The sequence below is a fragment of the Halichoeres trimaculatus genome, unplaced genomic scaffold (assembly GCF_033239565.1).
Source record: "Halichoeres trimaculatus isolate MK-OKI-2021-1 unplaced genomic scaffold, fHalTri1.1 fHalTri1_scaffold_23, whole genome shotgun sequence".
Lineage (NCBI taxonomy): Eukaryota > Metazoa > Chordata > Actinopteri > Labriformes > Labridae > Halichoeres > Halichoeres trimaculatus.
Genome location: NW_027437201.1, coordinates 7,609,977 through 7,615,976, shown reverse-complemented (window position 1 = coordinate 7,615,976; position 6,000 = coordinate 7,609,977).

The following is a 6,000-nucleotide window of genomic DNA, read 5'->3' as shown; positions in this document are numbered from 1 at the left end:
AGGGAGAGGGAGGAGGCGGCAGCAACAGCAGCGCACGCCGCACACACATTTACGCGCGCACACGGCGCGCAGAGGAGAGGCGCTGCCATAGACACACCCCAGGGAGCGGTGAGATAGAAGGAGGCAGGGAGGGAGGGAGCCTGAGAGGAGAAGGAGGTGGATGAGGAGGAGGAACAGGGATGGGGGAAAGGAGGGAGGGAGGGAGGCGCCACCCCGATGGCTTCCACCAGCGGCACACAAGAGCAAACAAACCAAACACCTGGCTCATAATTTATTGGCGAGTTAGAGCACTACTTCAGCCTGATACTCCAGCGGGCAGTGGATGAATCCCTTATTTTACTGTTCACAGGGGACAGCACAGCCAGATATAGTTTTATGGGCAGGGCAACTTATTGATATTAGAATATGAGTGAAAAATACACTCAGGGTGGAGTGTAAGCAAGCCAGATTGTATTTATAAAACGCCTGCGATGTAGAATCAATGCACCTGAGATATGGCTCCAATGCTGGTACAGTTAAATCACTGTAAAAACAATGGGCTCTTCCCACAGATCACAGTATCAGGTTATTTTAAAACCATTTCCCTGCAGATTCTCTTGCACAAGCATTCACCCCACCCTACCCCGCCCCCATCCTTTGGAGTTTATTCAGCGTTACAACCTGGAATTCAAATAGACCCATTACAGCCACTTACTGTTTGATTAACAAACAAGAGCAGACATCTGTTGGATGCACAAGTGTTAACCTGGAGGCAAATTTTGGCGGATGATCGAAGAGAGGAGGTTTCACAGCAGAGCACTCAAAGCTGGAAGCAGAAGGGGAAAAGATGGGACCACTCTTAGGGCCCATGACTCATGGGGGCCTTAAAAAGTATTTGATTATTTAGAGTAATGAAGGCTTTAAATATTTGGATTAATAAATTATTTGCAACACCATGTTTTGTTTTGTTTGTTTTTTTAAACCACCATTTACTTCAAAATTACAACTATTTCATTTTTTTTTATTTTTTTTTGCTAGGGCGTTTATTCCATTTTCGAAGGGGTGGATCCAGAGGGTTCCCCCAAAAATCTTATTGGCCACCCCAAAATAACTTTTTTTTTTTTTAAATGAATTTTCCGAAGCATTTTGCTGGTTAAATATGACGGGTGAAGACAGGCAGGATAAACGCAGCTTTTCTTTTAAATATCTGGACACACACGGTGGCACACTGGTAAGGAATGCTGCTTCACAGCAAGAAGGTCACCAGTTAAAAATCCCAGTCCAGGCAAGGTGGGCCTTTCTAAGTGGAGTTTTCACATTCTCCCTGTGCATGCCTGGTATCTCTCTGAGTACATTGGCTTCCTCCCACAGTCCAAAAACATGCTCAGCTTGTTAATTGGTGATTCTAAATTGCCCGTAGCTGTGAGTGTGTGTGTGTGTGTGTGTGTGTGAAAGGTTGTCGGTTTCTGTGTGTCAGCCCTGTAATTGACTGGTGACCAGTCCAGGATGTACCCCGCCTCTTGCCCTAAGACAGCTGGGATAGGCTTCAGCCACCCATGACCCTGAACACGATAAGAGGTAGAAGATGAATAAATGAATGAATGAAAGACTGACTGTGAATGCACCTCCTGCAAAAATGAACAGCCTAGTTTGGCTATCCCATGACCAAGAGCTAGAAACTGAAGCTGGACCCCCAAAATTGTGGCTTTAGCCTCTGTGTGTGTTAGATGGTAATAGAATAGAATAGAATAGAACTTTATTGTCATTGTAACAAGTACAACACAATTGAAGTCACAGCAGCAATCAAGAAAACAAAGGTAAGAAAATGTATAGAAAGTGCAAAAAGGTCCATAAGAAAATAGATGATGACAGCCTGTCCATCATTCTCCAGTTCAGCCAGCCTCCACCTCCACAGGGTCCAGGACTGAGCTTCTTCAGTCATGCTCCATCTGTCTCCTGGATCCTGTCTGCTCACAGCAGGTGAAGTTCTTCCAACATGGCGTTGGTGTCTGATGTTAGCTCTGTTATCCATGTCAGTGAATAGCATGATGCTACTCTGCCCTCAGGTATTCCCTCTGTTACTGGGTTGTCCATCTTATTGGAGATAGATCTTACGTTCCCAATAACAATGGATGGAAGGACAGGTCCATGTCGTCACTTCTTAGCTCACACCTGTTAACCAGCACGTCCTCCTCGCCTCCTTCTCCTCACCTTGTGGGAAGACATCAGGCCTTGCACCAGTTAGCATTGACATGCTACAGGCTGCTAACAGCTGAGTTGTAGGATCTCCGGACAAACACAGGAGCAAAAATAGTAAAAAATATCGCTGAAGCCACAAAAAGTTTGGTGTCCATGACCAACAAATGAGCCATACAAAGTAATGATCCACACCAAATGCAAAGATTACAAAAAAGAGAGAAAAAAAAAGTTACGAGAAATGGGCAAAGAAGAGAGAGCTGCTGCAAAAGGCAGCCATAGCCAACAAGGCCGCTCCTAGCAACCCACTAAATTACTTAAATGTGGCCTCTCCAACCATTTAAAGCACTTTCACACAGCCAGTCACCCATCCTTTACTCTTCAATCACAAACTGACAGCTGACATTGCTTAAAGACCATCAGCATAAGCTAATGTAGTCCATAAACATCCACATGGAGATATTTGGGGTTCAGTGTCTTGTCCAAGGGGACTTTGGCAGGTAGCCGACTCAGCTGACCCAATACTAAGCTTAATCTGAGCCCAATTTCATGGATAATTTTCTGTTGGTTGCTCACAACTTCAACAACAGTCTGCTGTCTCATCACAACAAAGCATGAGTCATCAGTGCTGTATGGATGAATTAGGAAAATATTGAGGGATCTAACCACTCTTACTTAAACAGCATAACTTACAAACCTATGTCAAGCAAAACTTCAGCATACAGAAGATCAAACACCTTGGTTTCATGCTAATACCCACTTTAAGTTTTCTGCTTTGGATTTTTTGCTTGTGGACGAAATAAAACCTCCTGTGCATGTATTAATTGAGTTTCCTAATAAAATAAATCTCTTCATGCTTTCTGTGAGCTACAAAATGTTGAGCTCATTTCAAACATTTATATTGTTGTGGGTAAAGTTTTAGGACAACTTCCTGAACACAGATTTTGACAGAAATCAGATATTAAGATATGTCTTCAGTTTTTTTCAAAGTCTACATAATTAATTCTTCTAAACTTGGATGAAAGTTGATGTAAAAACAAAATAATCATCAGGTAGGTCCTTAAAACTACTGTGTTCTTCTGTGTTTGGGGAGAAGATATCAGAGCAAACAGGTATTTTAAAAAAGAATAAAGAAAAAAGTAGTTTAAAACAAAAAAAACCCTGAAATCACACCTACAAAACCCCAAACAACATCGTTCATTAGTGTCTAAGCTCCTCGTAGCTCAGGGCAAAAAATTAGATCAATTTCCAAACTCGTCACATTCCCCAAACGGCTGAAATTATGCCGTTTGGAATGCATTGTTTCACAATAACAATTTGCATCACCCTGAGGTTGCTTTCTCAATTGATTTTCATAAATAATGGAAAATGACTGACACGACTGCAGCACTCTGACGTCTCCATCCTCCTGTATAGTTGGCATCATTTATCAGCGGCCTGCTAATGCCAGCGATGAGTCTGTCGGTATTGTTTGCCGTTTTAGGAGAGTGGAGCGGTAACATCCCGTTCTGAAGATGCTTTTGAACTTGACAGCATGTTGACAGCCAATCCCTCCCAGGAATTCTCCGGGCTCTTTTTACCCTTCACAAGCATTTGAAGATTCTCAAGAAGAGAAAAGAAAAACCTTTAAGGACTTCTTGTGGAATAGTCACATCACTGAAAAACTGGTTTTAATTGTTAAACAGTTTGTTCTTTGGAGAGAGATAAGATGAATGGTTTTGTGAGATTTGCGATTCAACGTTTTTTGATGGAAGACTTAAAAGACGGCAATTAAATGCCTAGTGTGGGGAAACATTTCAAGATCTTTGTATTTAATTTTTGAAATTTAGTTGAAAAGTACAAAAAATGTCAGTTCTGAAAAACTAGCTTCATTGGACAAAAGGCATTCCACATGTACTAACATAAGTCATAAAAGCACAAAGACATTTACCTGGAGCTATCTCACTTAAGGTGTTTTAATGTCAGCTATTATTAGATTGGATGTTTCTGGAACATTGTGAAAAATTGCTTTTTCAGAGGTATGCTGGAGGGTAGTGATGAAGAGATGAAGCCTAATGAAGCACTGAAGCACTTGAGCCAACCGGTTCGATAAAGAGTTCATATCTCAAAGCTTCATTTGTACACACACCACCTGCTGGTCAGGCGTATAATCACACAAAGTTGTATAGAACCACATAATGTGTGATGCGTTGAATTTTTGTCTGTTATGGTTCCTGGGGATGACTTTAAATTACAAAAAAATGTTCAACCAATTAATTTCTTTACATGAATGATCACATATGTGTAAAACAAATAATTGTTGAATGTAATAATATCATATGATATGACAGTAGACAGTGGATGACTCGTGGAACAAGGAAGAGGGCTCTGAATATGCTTGTGCAACTTGGACAATGATGTATAGAGCAGATTTTATTCATTTTCATTCAAGGATAAAGTTTCTCAACAGTTTCAAACTACCTCCAAACTATGTGAGCACTATCCAAACTCTTAAGTGGCCACAACTGCCAATAAAAAGCCCATATTTTGAGTGGATTCTGAGGGGTCTATGTCACTGTCAAACCTAATGGTAAGATCTGAACCACTTCCTGAAGCACATGGTACAGTTGGTAGGGCTGGGACAATGTGCTATTCTCCTGAATTGATTCTATTACAATTTTTGGGGTGCCAATTAGAATTAAATTGCGACTCTTCGATATTTACAATTTTTGTAATTTTGAGTTTGCTTTTTTTTTTTTTAACACCAGACTGTGTGAAAAAGTTAGACGATGATGACTACAGACTACATCAGGAGCCATATTTTTCCATAAAATGTACATCATGTAAGTCAGAGAAAAATGTTTCTCTGCCAAAAAAAAAAAAAGGTAACTTTTTTTTCCAATCCAGTTTATACACAACGACTGAAATGAAGAATTTAAATTAAAAACAAAATGACAAAGAATCCTGATCTTAAAGGTATAATTGGTAGTTTGATTTAGATACATGTTGAGTCCTGATAGTAAGCAATACATGATGTGTTCTTAAATGAGAGCGAATACTATCCGTTATCTACAGCAGGAGAAAACCCAGCAAAACATCAGCCAATCACATCAATTAGGATCCAATCTGTTAAACCAATCAAATCCTGTCCTGCCGTTTTGCCCTCCTCCTGCATGTACATCTCACTGGCACGCACTGCCCCTGACTCAACGCGTGTTCCCGAGTTTAGTAATGAACAGGTTCGCACTCAGCAGAAGAATGGCAGAGAAACTACCCATACCCTGATTACTGGTAACCGCTCTTCCAGCTAAACAGAGCAAGAAAAGAAAGACGGTGGCTTTCTTTTCTTTTTCTGTTCCCCTGCCTCTAACTACTGCCCCTTTTGCTTGACCACGGGCCTGTCCCCTCTGACCCGATGAAGTACTTGGCTCTGGGCTGTAGTCTGAATCAGAGTCTAATAAACTCTCACCACAAGAGCTCTGACAAGCAGAAAAGAATTTGTGATATTTAGTAAGTCCTAGAGAAAATGTACATGTACTATTTGTATCATAGCTTTACTCCTGATATTGTGTCACAGGTCAAAGTGGATCATGCTAGCATAGTAGCGAGTACAAACAAAAGTCACGCTTGTTTATTTGTTTTTTTGCTGTACTTTTTAACGCTTTGGTCGCAAATCAGTGGCACTGGTGCATGTGAGCGAGGGCGTTGCTTTGGACGAGCTCCAAGGGGAGGGGGAGGAGGGGCTGGGAGGAGTCCTGATGAGATGCTACATTCAAATTCATGCTAGTTTTTCAGGGCTGCCAACCCTACCTTTGATAATGTCAAAAAAAAAAAAATCCTGATACA